Consider the following 14,568-nt stretch of genomic DNA (forward strand, 5'->3'; position numbering starts at 1 on the left):
TGCCGGTTGGTCTTGGTTATTCTGGATCAAGTTGCAGTGTATCCTACAAAGCTGTACAAATCCCAGAGCTGTGGGGATCTCCAGTCTTGGGAAGATACTCTTTGAGAGGGCAGGTACTGATTTCATACTCTCATTTCTGCAGATATTTTTCAAGTATAGCACTCCATAGCACTTAATAGCAATCTGCTTCAGAAATAATGAAAGCATGAAAAGTAATGGCACAATGGCTATTCCCCTGCTAAAATCACACACTGATGAAGGTGATAAAGGCTGAGCATTAGTATCACTGTATATGTGTCAAACAGCTACAGAAGAGATTTAATTGTCTCACAGATAGAATAATAGAATCATAGAATACTTAGAGTTGAAAGGGACCTGTGAAGGCCATGTAGTCAATAAACAGGAACATCCACAACTAGAACAGGTTGCTCAAAGCCTGGTCAAGCCTGGCCTTGAAAGTCTCCAAGGTGGACATAATTCAGAGATATCTCTGTGCTGTTGACAAGGAAAGCTGACACTGCTCATGCTAAGAGTTTTTCATTTAATAGGGGCTTTTACCTTGGAGGAACTGGAAGGCATTGTCCAAAGGTGTGTACTTGGCTGGATTGTTTAGCCAGATTCTTGAGAAAATAAGATGGTAAATGTGGCCTGGAATGCTATTCAAGGAAGCAGCTCCACTTTTCATCTAGTGCTTGTTTCATGCTGATGGCTTCCATCTTAGAAACAGGTGAGTGTTCTGGTAATGGATTTGGGATCCATCTTGGTCTATGATGGTGTGAGTATGTGAATCTTTATTTGCGCATGGAAATGAAAACCCAGAGCAGCTGCTCAGAAACAGATAATCACAGAATCACAGAATCATAATCACAGAATCATAGGGGTTGGAAGGGACCTCCAGAGATCATCGAGTCCAACCCCCCTGCCAAAGCAGGTTCCCTACACCAGATCACACAAGTAGGCGTCCAGGTGGGTCTTGAACATCTCCAGAGAAGGAGACTCCACCACCTCCCTGGGCAGCCTGTTCCAGTGCTCCGTCACCCTCACTGTAAAGAAGTTCTTGTGCACATTTGTACAGAACTTCCTATGCTGCAGTTTCTGGCTTTTTCCCGTTGTCCAGTCTCCACACACTGCTGAAAAGAGTCTGGCCTCACCACTCTGCCCCCCACACCTTAGGTATTTATAGACCTGGTCATCAAATGAATGAAAAATAAAGAAAAACGGGTTTTTGGCTAGTTCCACTCTGCCATGCTATCAGTGGAACCTCTTTTCTTTCTAGTGGAGGCCAGTACCAAGGGTGATGGTGGGGCAGGACAGTCCTCTGCAGCTGGGCTTTCACAGTTACCTGCTCTCTAATTCAGCAAGTCTATGTCTCCATGTATGAACAGCATCACATCACATGCACTTCCTTCTCATCTGCCAGAGAGATTTTAAAGGTGGCTTTTCCTGTAGATAGTTGCTCAATACAAATAAATTTGATTCAGCTCCCTCCAAACCATACTCAAGAAATAGGGATTGCGAATCTGGGATTACAAAAAATGTCTGAGCATGTTTAGGTAGTCAGTTAAGAGAAGCACTGTATTCATGGATACAGCAAAGAAAAGGCTGCTTTTCTTCAATTAATATAACTGATGACCTCGAAGATTTCAATCTGAAGCAGAGTACAGTCTTGAGTGTTTGCAGTGTCTGTGGGGACTTCAAAATAAGGAAAACCCAGCAGATCTTCTAGCCAGTGACAAATGACCTAGGATTTTCAGAGATCCTCCAAACTTGTAATGACTGGCTATCTGTATCACTGCATATGTTTTTCTAAAAGTCAATTCACAACAACAAATTCACTCTTTCTAAGTCTAAAGTAGTTCCTTTCTAATTATTTTGACATGCTTGGTGTCACCATAACAAAAATCAGAAAGACTAATTTCTCTTTAATTACATGAAAGGGAGCAAGAGACCCAAAAGTTAGTTAGCTAGTTAGGGCAGAGGAAAGAAAATGCTCACAAACTGCTGACAAGATTAATATGCAGTTGATGGAAAGCGCTTTCACACCAGGGTGCCAACAAATAAACACAATTCATAAATATCATCCCTGCTGTAGTGGATAAGGGTGGATTCCCAGCGACAGAGAGAGAGGGAGGGAGAGACATTTAGGGAGGGCGAGAGACCTGTTTGCCCTGTGAAGCTTCATGTCCAGAATTCCTCGGATGGAACCTGATAGCAGGGGGACTAACTGGGCCAGAGGGTTAGTGCTTTCCACGTTAAAAAAAAAAAAATAATAATTAAAAAAACAACAGGGAAAGGAGGCTGGGGCAGGGGAGGTTGAGGACTGTGTGTGAAAACCTGGAGATCAAGGCTTTGTGCAGCTGCTCTGGGGCTGGGAGCTTCCACCTGCTGTGAGCACTGAGCTGACTTCATGGGTGCTGCAAGATTTCCACAACGGAGGGACAAAGGGGAAGGGTCCTCTCCTTGCATGGAATGTGGTGGGAGGTTGTCCCATACACAAGTAATGTAAAAACATCCCAATAATGCAGGTTTCCTCAAGAGAGAGAAAAGCAGTGTAGGTGAGGGAGAGTGCACAGTGAGTCAACAGAGCAAGCATGCACTTTTTTCTACATGCTCAACAACGTGCTGCTCAATGGCCACTTCATGATCAGTTTACAACATATGTGGACCCCAATTATTTTTCCCATTCCTTTCAAATTTTCAAATTCTCTGCTTCTTCTGTCACTCCATAACTCCTTCTCCCTTCCATGATGCCTTATTCTAATATTGAGAGAAATGCTGTCCTTCTGCTCTCAACCATCCATTAAAAATGCAATTTAGATAATATTTCACCTAAGCTGCGGTGTAATTGCTAGGCCTAGCAATTGAACAGCATTGGATTATAGGTCAATATATGTATCAGCAGAGCTGATTTAGTGATATTGTTCACTAATGGAATCTTAGCTTTAAAACTTCACTTCCCATCAGAAAACTATGACAGTAAGAGCACTCTCTCTGTATTATGACTAAGTTGTCACTGTGACTACACTGCTGATAGAATGGCAAAAAACCTTTGCTGAAGTCAACAGGAATGCCACCATTACTTAAAAAAAAATGATAAGTTTGTGCTTGTTTTCTTTATGATTAAAAGCACAGACTTCTTCATCCTGTCCTGCAGCAAGTCACTGCTGCAGTCCTATCACAGCTGTACAGCTGTGCCACAGCTGTGCCCCCCCAGGTCTGCTTCCCACTCCTCGCAGCCTTCTGCCATACAATGTCAGGGGAAGGCTGACAAACAACACACAAGACTTGTACAAGACTTTTAGTGACTACAAATGACAATAACTGCACTCTCTTATCTATACAAAAGGGAGTGTTTTAATTGAGATTTCTAAAGGAACAGTCCTGCACTTCCCCTGCAGGACATGGAGGGATGGCCGAAGTCCTCTAGCTGATCCTTGTAACTTCGTGATTCTATTGGCCTGGTAGCTTTGTGATCCTGCAGGAGGCTGACAGCTCTGTCTGTGTAACAGCTAATGCCTCTCTGCTGACCTGCAGGGTCAAGGACATCTCGCTGATCTGGGGATGACAGTAATAGTTCTGTTGACAGATGCATTTCACCAGCTGTACAGCCACTTGGTGGGACTCAGAGTTAACCCTTCTTGTGCCACTTGACACCAGTGCCTCACAAATATCTTGTGTGAGACAGATCACATACAGCCCCTTTGCCCTGCAGAAAGTTCAAATGTCTTCAAAATAAATTTCCTCATAATTCAGAGAAGAAATAAGCAGCTTCTAAATGTCAGGATCTCCCTTCACCTTCTCCTAGATGTAGTCTGTTTATCTTTATGCCTCTTCCCTACATTTGTTTTCTCTCTAACATCTGCTTGATAGTTCAAATGTTTAGTTAGATCCAGGTCTGTCCTTGATTCTTCTCCCTGCATCTGTGACCACGACTTCTCGCAGTGGCAAGGCTGACTCATGTTCTGAACTGGTGATCCTGGTTGGTTGCTATTTACCCTATATCCATCCCGCTCATGCACACAAACAGGGAGCTGGGAAAGTATTCCTTGTCAAAAAGACTTCTACCTTTGAATCTACAAGTCTAACAAACCCAGGCTGCAATTCCACAGACAGCAATCATGCACCTTGTGTTTCAAGACTGGCATTCAAAAAGATTGGCAAATCAAAATAGGTGGCAGGTCTGCATTTGAAGGAGAAAAATCTGGTGCCTTCTGACATCTCTTGACCCTGGATCCTTTTCTCTTCCATTCCCTCTTCCATATTTTAAAGTTTGAACATTTTGATAGAACTAATATCTCCTCTCTGGATTGTACAAGTACTATTGGAATTTACTTAAGTGTAGATAGAAAGTGGTAGAAAAAAATGCAATTGAAGAAAGGGAAATAAAGGTAAAATATGTATAATTTTGTTTTATAAGAACAGTTGCAACACATACAGAATCAGACAGGTTAAAAAAATTTTCTGTTTTTACTTTTGCTACTAACATTTTAGTTCCGTTTTAAATACACATTTTTTATTTCTTTCTGATTCCTTTTTTTCCTTATTCTCAATTTTCCACTGACTTTACTGAATTGCTTTGACTACTCAGGATTCTTTGTAGAGTGAACTGGCACATCTTTGTCCAGATCCTAACAAATCTATGCATTATACATAAAATATGTATTGGCCATGTGCCTACAGCTACAGCCAGTAGCACAGCTTCCAACAGCACACACCACTCTCTTCCTATCCTAATTAAAAGTACAGTCCACAACTTAATTTCCCACTAAGAGTGCAATATGCCTTAACACCCATTCTAATAGAGATTTGGTAAGGACCCTAAGCTACCAGTATGATATGAATCAATACAAACATCCTCACCGCACCCTTCAACTTTATTAAATTAATGAAAATTGATCTATCTCCAAAGCTACTCTCTAGGCTTACTAACCTTCCCTGCCCTGGATTTAAAGAAATAGCGCATATGTCTACATTGCCCTCTATCAAACACAGTCAATTTGTCAAGTTTGAAAAAATATGCCAAAAGGAGATGAGAAATGTTGAGAGCCTTGTGTTCATGTGCATTTAACCTTTGCAGAATATGCGTTTTTAGTCAGTAGCAGTAAAGTCATAACGTTTTCCAACCAGTGGTTTTGCAATTTATCCTAAGAGGGGAAAAGCTAAACATTCTTTTTTTGTTTCACCAGGAGGCAAAATTCTGCAGCCTGACCCTGCCTTGGTTTCCTGTGGTCAGAAGCCTCCCTCTATCGACCAATGAAGTCACTGTCTAAGAGAAGGAAGGTCTTGTTAGAATCCAGGGCAGGAGCCAATCTGCCAGGGATCTGGGACCAATTGCAAAATGGCTTTGAAAATGCAAACAACAACAACAACCAAAACATCTATGTGGTTTTGAATTGTTCCTACATTGTCTTATTTTTTTGTTAATCAAATGTACATTTAATGCTAATGAAAGAAATAGTCCAGCAGGGCTAGCAGATTAAGTTATGCTTGTTTCTGTAGCACAAACTGCCTCCTGTCATTGTATTGCCATTCCTAACCATACTAAAGAATGGAATGACTTTGGTCTACATAGTTCTCACGTGAAAGGCCTTCCAGTAAGGGCTGTGGAAAGCTGAATTGGTGAGATCTAGCATTCGGGGAGGAATGAACAATGTTGGCTGTACAAACACAGCTGTCATTTAAAGTCACTCTGGAGAACTAGGATAAATTTACTGACCTCTATTTTATAGTTGTATATAGTATATACATATATAATGTACAACATATTTTATGATTTCATATGTGTATGTATTTTATAGTGAGATTCTCTCAATATACACTGATATGTACACTCATTTTGATGCCTACATAAATAACATAACAAGAAAAAAGCTCCAACAATCAAATAGCAATTAAACAGATGAATGCTCTGTATTTATTTTTTTAACAGATTTATCAGGGAAAAAATAAATATGTAGGACTGTATTTCTTTATAAACTCTGTATACTAGACAACTGTGAAGCAAACTCAGGCAGGACCCCTTCTCAAACATGCATTGACCTGAGTCATCGTGATGATAGAACAGATCCTCACTCCATGGAAGTCAAGACAGTGCCATTAGATTCAGTGCAGTGACGATGAGGTACTACAAGTAGATTCCTGACTTGTCTGTGATGAACACCCAAAGTTCAGGGCTTTGCCATGTGTACTGACATGCTGATTTATTAGTAAAACTTAGGGGTGCTCAGGAGAACTGAGTGAGGTATGCTGCGTTGCTATTTTGAGTTGTTAGGAAAGCAGCAATGTGCACCCAGAGAATTTACCAGGGTTGCTCAGAAAGTGCAACTGGAGAACGTGAATTAAGAAAATGTAGAGAGTAAGCAAGCTGAGGAAAAGAGGTGAGTTTGAGCATATTTCTAGGCTTACAAGACTACAGCTGTGGGAATAATTAAAAAGCACACTTTTTGGACAATTTATTTTTGAAACTCTGCAAAATTTGTCAAATCATTTATTTGATGAGCATTATTTGACCAGCTGTATGGGGAGCCACACTGGAGTGCTGTAATGAGTGTTCTGGAATGCGAACAGCATTAGTGTGCCTGTGATAGCTGGATAATTCCTTTACCCTGCTCACTTTTGTGGTTTGCCTGTAACTATGGTCGTGCTTGATTACTGTTATGATGTGAGCTCTGAGTTCTCTCTCTCCTTTGGCCTTTCCCTCTTGGCAGCTCCAGCAGAGTGAAGCCCTGATTAGAACCACAGTGTGTCATTTGATCTTCAGATGGCTATAAAAGGTCTGTTTGAGTGGTCATCCTGCTCCTGTCCCAAATGGATGGTCATGCATGCTGCACATCACCATGCTTCTGGCATGACTTCAGCAAAACTGGCCAGAGCTCCTTCCAGAGCTAAAACAACACAAGGTAAAGAAGCAATTTCATTAAATGCCCCTTACGACCCTCAAAGTTAACGGGAACTTTAAAACAAAAAAGGCTTTAAAGTGATGAGGGAGAAGTCCCATTCCACTGCTTGAATTTGCAGCTGGGTTTGTTACCATCAGGTGTGATATGAAGTCAGCATTTTCCTTGATGACTTTTTCCTTTGCCATTGTTGTGATCTGGCACTGCAGACTGGAGCCTCACTCCAGATTTTTAAAGGGAACAGTTATTTTCCTCCAGGATTTTATTCCTTGTCTCTTGCTAAATGGATTTTGTTATTTTTGTAGTTTCTCAAAAAAGGTGAATTTGATAAAATCCAGATATTTGGAACGAAGATGGAGAGCTCAGATAATAGCAGTTTTACTGCAGGAATAACAGAGGTTTAAATACTCATGCTATGAAGTAAAGTCTACAGTCATGCGCTCCATCCTTTCATTCACGGGATATTTCAGAATTTTGATGCCCTTTATTCAGACACTTTCTCTATTCAGTTACTGGTGGTCTTGCCATGAGACATGCAAAGTGGCATCTGGGCATGGAAACACCATAATAGCGATTTCAGTGTCTCAGTAACTAAATGGGCCTTACATTGATCACAAGGCACATGCTCTTGAGCACTAGCATGTTCAAGTGCTGGAGACATAATTGTTTCTTCCATCTATTATGCAGTTCATAAAAGTCAATATTTTAAGAATAAATCTGCTCAAAGATGAGGAAGAGAATGAATTTCTGTGCAGCTTGCACAGCTGCTGTCTTCAGATACTGATGTTATCAAGGGCTGAATTTCATAATGCAGAAAATCTTCATATAGTTGATGCTTCCTTTTTTGCTAAGTGCAAGTATCCTCTAGAGATGCTTGGCATAGGAACAGTTTATTGCTCTATTATCTGTATTCATTATTCTAATAGTGTTCACATGGTGGATTTCAAGTCAAAAGCTGAAGTTTCATTCCCAGTTCTCAGATCAGCTCATTTTGAATACTTTGAATTAAATCAGATTATGGTTGTGTCCTAGTAGGAAAGAAATATTCCTTTGCTGTTCTGTCATATTAAGATATTTTAAGATTAAGATATCATTTTATCTTAAGATTGGTTGATGCTCTTCTCTCTCACAACCTCAAGTGCAAGTCCGTGCACATTAAGCTATCTCAATAAATTTTGCATTAGCTCTCAGAAATCTGATCTCAATTTGAAAATGGTTAATAGAAAAAGAATTGTGACACTGAATTAGCCCCTTTAACTTCTTTTCTCCCAATATATATTTTTGTGAAATTAATTGCTTCTAGAAAAGGTAGTTCTTTAAAAATATCATGATATCAAATAATTAAATAAGCAGCATTTGGAACACACCATCTCATTTTTTGGTTTTGACAATTTTGATAGGTCAGCTGATACGACTGTTTTTTCAAATCAAGAATTTTCTATTTAATTAAAAAAAAAAAAACAGGAAATTTTGTTCAGAAAGGTGATTAGCTAAGAAAAAGAAATGTAGCTTACAAGGTGCTACATAGAAAAGTCATTCAGCACTGATATAAACTAATATCAACCATTTGTTTAAATTTATATGCAGATAATCTAGTTACACCATCATTAACGTTAACACTTCAATGCATGAGCATAGCTTGTAAGTATCAAGAAGCCCTTCTTACTGTCACTGAATTAATTAGGATTTTTCACGGTTTTCTTCTGTTCTGATGGTTTTTTGGTTTTTTTTTTGAAATTATATTGCGAGAACCCTGCTACAGGTCAGTCCAAACATTTGTGCAGAAGTTAAATTCTAAGTACTGAAATGTACACACAAACACAAAACCAAACACCTTTTTTATTAGTGTTCAATTGCACTTATATTACACAAAGTCATATCCAAGAGTTCTGCCAGTCGTCAGGGAACAAAAAGGCACACAGTGCAAGGTGAGCAGAGTTCTAAGACATCTGTGTTGCAAAGTCGAAGGCCAACCACAGAAATACCTTGGCAATAGTCTTCACCTGAGGTGATCAGATGTCTCTCCTGGAATGCACATCCAGCAGTACAGCAAGAACAAGGACTTCATTTGACGAAGCATGCTGAATCTCTGCTGATATGGCTGATGGTTTTCTTTGGCATTTCTGCCTCGTTCATTTTCTAGAGACACCTCCTAAATAGCAGAAGTGGAGGGACAGGAGACTCCTCTGTATCCATACGTTCAGAGTTCTATGCTGCAGTTCAGAGACTAGTGTTTCAGCTTGACCCGAAAGCTTCAAAGTCAGGTTGTAAAGGGTGATGAGGATATCAACAGAGGTCATCTATTGGTTACAAGAAACCAATTCAGAGAAATACAAATCAATACAAACCAATACAGAGAAAAGTTATCTAAATTGCATGATAGTCTGGAGATCCCAGTATTTCAATACTCATTTTTGTTCCTAAATTAAAACACAAAAATGTAAGCATCAAAACTTCTTTCAGCACAGCAGAGTGATTCAAAAATACTGATTGTTTATTTATTTAATTGATATCTTGACCAAGGGGAAACTTCTATGCAAGTTCTCAAATTTATTTTGATTGCTGAGTTGACAGTCTTTTTTTCTTTTTTCTGTGAAATATCAAGTGATATTATGCTAAAGATACAACAGCACATGTTATCTGGAGAATTCCTTGGTTGATGCCCTTCTCTCTCACAACCTCAAGTGCAAGTCTGTGCCAGAATGGCAGCTGTCATCCAGAACCTGTCATGGTGATCAATTTTTCATCAGAAACCACGGGATGTGAAGAGTAGGGTAGCTCACAAGGAACTTGATTCACAGGACAGAAACTTGAAACTTTGAAGAAGCAATGATCTGAGAAGGAAATGCAATTCAAAAATCTACTGAACTGAGATAGCAAAATTTATAGATGAAAAGTTCCCAGATGGACAGTCATACTTGCATCACCATCTGCTATAGCAGCAGCTCCCAGACTTCTCTCATTGTCCGGGAACATGTGAAAAATGGGATAAGCACAGTAGAGTTCTTTCAATATATATCACTAACATCATTGTACTTCCTATCACACAGACCTTTGTGATGGGATGAAAATATCTCTAGGAAAAGGAGAATACAAAATAGTCCCCTTTTGAGTAGATTATAATGAAGTCAAGAGTAATAAGCGTGGCTGAAAGGGGAGAAATTGTCTTATCTAAAGCTAAGACTTGTAACATGGAAATTACATGTGCTTAGGCTTCTCTGTTGGATCTCATGTCCTATTATGTCAGATTCGTTCAGTATGAATTTTCAGATATTTAGAATTCCTTTTCTATTCTCTAGTTATGTTAAGCTTGAGGTCATAACATGGCCTCAGAAGTAGATTTATTGAGGTGCAGTCTTACCTTTTTAGCATAATCCATACCATATAACCTGCAAGAAACTTATGCTGCTTATGCAGCTCCTTGCATCTCTTTCATGGAGGACATCTAACTAGACAAAACAATGTAAATAAAAAGGGCATATTTTCATACACAGAGGGGGATGCAATGATCAGTACCAGAGATGGCTCAGAGAATGCATGGGTGAAGGAAGTACTCCAGAACTATGGATATAGGAATGGAAGAAGCTGCTGCTGGAGGAGCAAAATTTGTTTCATGGGAAAAACATATTTTTTGACATTTTTGTTCATTCAAAGACTTTAAAAGCAGACATTTCTATGTGTTTATATAGCAGAAAATACTATATCAAAGACATGGTCAAAGTGTTGCCTGCTAGGATAGTCTTCCAGTTGTCTGTCAGTAAAAGAAAGCATCTCTTGAAAGTGTTTTGGATGTACCAGGAAGGGACAGAGTTGGGGCTTTATTAATGTTTCTGCTGGTTTCTTCTTCATTCTCCTCTTTTCCAAAATCCATACAGTCCTGCCTTCCATCAAATGACAAGGAGTGAGCAGATCACATGGCTGAATGTTGTTCTCCATTATGCAAGTCCTCCATGTGATGTTGGCATTTTTGGCATGTGATGGCTACTCCACTGATCATGAGAGGAAAGCAGGAAAGGGAGTGCAGCTTTCCCATATGAGGTGATGGAGCTGAGTTCATGCTTCACGTTGGTTATCTGTTAGAGAATGGGGAGTGGAACTCTGTGAAGTGGGGCAGCAAGGACACGCTTTGGGAAGAGAGACTCTGGAGGGAGAGGGCAAGAGGCTAGTTATTCACAATTTGAAAACCTGTTTATCCAGGGCTCAAGAACCCAACCTAAATACAGAAAGTGCAACCTGAACCCCAGTCAGCTTTTCCAATTTCTTCTGTATTTCTTCTCTAACTTGGATGGACTCTTGATTTTCTCAGAACATGTAATAAGAGAACTGGCATTCCTTGTATCAGAACTCGAGGGCAAAATCAGCTCTTTAGATGCTTTCAGTGTTCTCACTGTGAACAAAAAATCTGTTTGATACAGTAGGCTTTACTAAAACTGTTTTCACCTTGGCTTGCTTGTGGCATCATTTTGCCAGTCTGCTGTCTAAAGAAATAACACTCTTTAACTCACAGAGACACTTGCACATCATATTTCTATTTTGATTACTTGTGTCACAGGATCTGATTTACTGCTGGACAGAGGCTTGACTGAGATCAGCACAGATCAATTGAACGTTGTCCTGGTGAGCATCATCCCTCCACACTTATGCAAGCCTTTAGGACAAGTGTGACCTGTTTAGCATGAATGTGAGTCATCAGCATTGGCTCAAATTGTCTCCTCATATCTTTGAGATGGATGATGAAGATCCAATTGCAGGCCAGTTGATAACTTAGCTACAGCAGGGCCAGTAAAGCACTCAGTTAAAGCTGAAATGAATTAATCAGGGAAGCATCTGAAGACTCCATCAGGGTGCATACACGAGTGTTCACTGCTGTATCAGCTTTCCACCCAGACACATTTATTTAAGTTGTGACTACCTGTCAGAGGGAAATAGTAGTAACATTTCCTGAGGCATCATCTGGTAAGGTCCTGGTTATCCTGAAATAATGTGCCTTTCTTTACAGATCAAGCTCTGGATGGGAGTACATGTTTTCACAGAAGACCAGAAGTACATTCCAAAAAAAAAAAAAAAGGCATCAGTACCTAGGGTATGGAATTAGGAGGTCAGAGTAAGGATGCTGAGAATTTATACTTATCTGTGGATCAGTATGAAGGAATTCCTAGAAAACTTCACCTCTGACTTGTCTATGAAAGTGGTACAATTAATGCCTCTTTGTTAAGCTTTTGTTATGTATTTTATTGCTAGTGTCCACTCTATCGTTCTATTTACTGATCATCATTGTTCCTGTAGAGGATGTCTTCCTTCAGGTCTTACTTTGTTCCTTCCCCTCAGCATGCTTACAAAGTCATTCTAATTTCACATGTGCTACTTTGTGCTAGGAGTCTGAAAATTTTGATGATGACCCCTTCACCGAACGGTCAGATTTTCTCACTTTAAATCAACCTACATTATTTGCTTAAGTAATAATAATAATAATAATAATAATAATGATAATAAAGATGTATCTCTTCCTCACTTTATCTAACGGGAATAAAAGTATGAAGGAAGTATATGGTAATGGATGAAAAAGTAGTAGAATAATGTGAAAACTTTGGGCTGATTCAGAGAATCTGCATTTTTGCTTTGGAAATATAGTTTTCAGTTGAGAAAAAAAAATAATCAGATGTGAAATGGCAAAAGGGCAAATTTCTCAAATCACTTACAAATCTCTTAGAAGTTTCATGTTATTGGCAGTACTAAAAAGAAGTGCAATTATTTGTCATTTGTATAGAGCCATACAAACCTGAGCAATCATAACTTACCTAATGCAAGGACTACTTACAAAAGCAAGAGATAGCTCTAGCATTGATATTAGAACTGTGAGCATCTGGATCAAGTCCGGCTAAATGTTGGTGGACCAAGTAGGCTGCATATGATTGTCAACTTCTTCAGAATTTAGCACTGCAATACAATGAAAGTATTCCACACGCTTCCTGTGAAGTGAAGGATTTAGGTTTGTTGCTGCATTATCAAACTGACTTTGTGGGTCCAAGAATATCTGAGACATACAAAATTAAAAATTACTAAAGCCATGAGAAAGCTCTTGCAGTTGGATGGTGAAAATTGTTTAAATTGCTCTGTGGTATCATGGGGAAGTTTTCTTTGGCTATCACTGACACTGCAAGAGTTTCTTGAAGGACTACTTTATAGGAACATCTGGGTTCACTGTAGTAATTTCATCATCAGCTCTCTAGCAATATTTGCAAAGCTGGTTGTCTCTATGGTTTCAGAGTGAGTCACATAAAAGAGTGCTGAGCTTGCCCTGTGCCAGATCCTCCCATGTGTGACTGATCCCCTTCTGCTAGCTCACACATCAGACCCCATTTCATGGCTTTTCCTAATCTTTCATGGTTTAGTCACATCACAGTATTCTCTTACTTGCATGGCAAAAATACCATCTGCAGGAGCTTTCCAGTGTCCTGTGATTGAAAATAAGATACAGCAGAGTTTCAGTGTGGGTCTAACATGCATGTGAGGATAACACAAAAGACGGCCTTCTCACAGCTTTCACAGCAGGTCATTTTGATTGACATATTTGTAGAGGCTACAGGGTGGATTGTAGATTCAGCTGGCATGTCAAACCAGATGGGAGAATTCCACTGACTATATATAAAAAAAAAAAAAAAAAAAAAAAAAAAAAAAAAGAAGAGTGCAATTCTATGGCTTTCTCTGCTTTTAACAGATGAATGACAAAATGAAATATTTCACCACAATCTCCTTTTCTTTCTGAGGGACACCTCTATTCCTATCATCACCTTTCTCTCCTCCTCACCATTCTGTATATTTCACTAATCTAATCTATACACTTCAGCTTCTTCTGTCTTACGGCTTTTCAACATAACAATCACTGTGTTTCCCTTCTGTGAACTGTCTTAATTGCTCTCATTACTCTATGACCACAGGTGTTCCTAGTACAGAAAGAATAATACATGATGGACAAGGCTTGACAACACAGGCAGTAGAAGGGGCTAGTGAAATTTTCTATCCCAGTGTGGAATGAAAAACACAAGATCAAGTCATGGAATGAACGAGCCTTCTGGCATTAGGGGTTTGGCAGAGTTCTCTTGCTATTTTGGGAGCTTGAAGAACAAGATGGAGTCCATAGAAGTTTGTTGCTTTTTTTTTTTTTTTTTTTTTTTTTTTTAATCTTATCCTATTTTTTTTTTTTTCCTTTTGATGATTCAGTTAAGGAACAGAAACATGTTTTCTTAGCTCAAAGGAAGCCTTTGTGAGTGTCAGAGACAAAAGACCTGCCCCAAATACTGGGCTGGTACAAGTAGTTGCCCTATATTATAGCTTTCAGAACAGCAAAACCTTTCATTAAGGTTATGTTTGGACTTCTATTATAATCTCCTGTTTCAGTGCTTGGTCTCAGCTCCGGAGGTAAAATTTTTTAGAAAGTTTGACCACAATCCCATTGTATGTTTCCTGGCTACGCAAGTGAAAGAAGTTTCCCATTCTGTGATGTGTTTAGATGCTTTGTGCTCAAGGAATGCAGCAAAAATAAAATACAAAAGGGAATTTTGAAATGTGAAACTAATCCTAAACTATACTAAAATAATTGCCTATAGCAAAAGCAATTCCATGTTCTAAAATTTAGCCTCTTACCTGCTTGGTGCACTTCCTTTCTCCAGCA

This window comes from Tetrao urogallus (assembly GCF_951394365.1).
Source record: "Tetrao urogallus genome assembly, chromosome: 1".
Lineage (NCBI taxonomy): Eukaryota > Metazoa > Chordata > Aves > Galliformes > Phasianidae > Tetrao > Tetrao urogallus.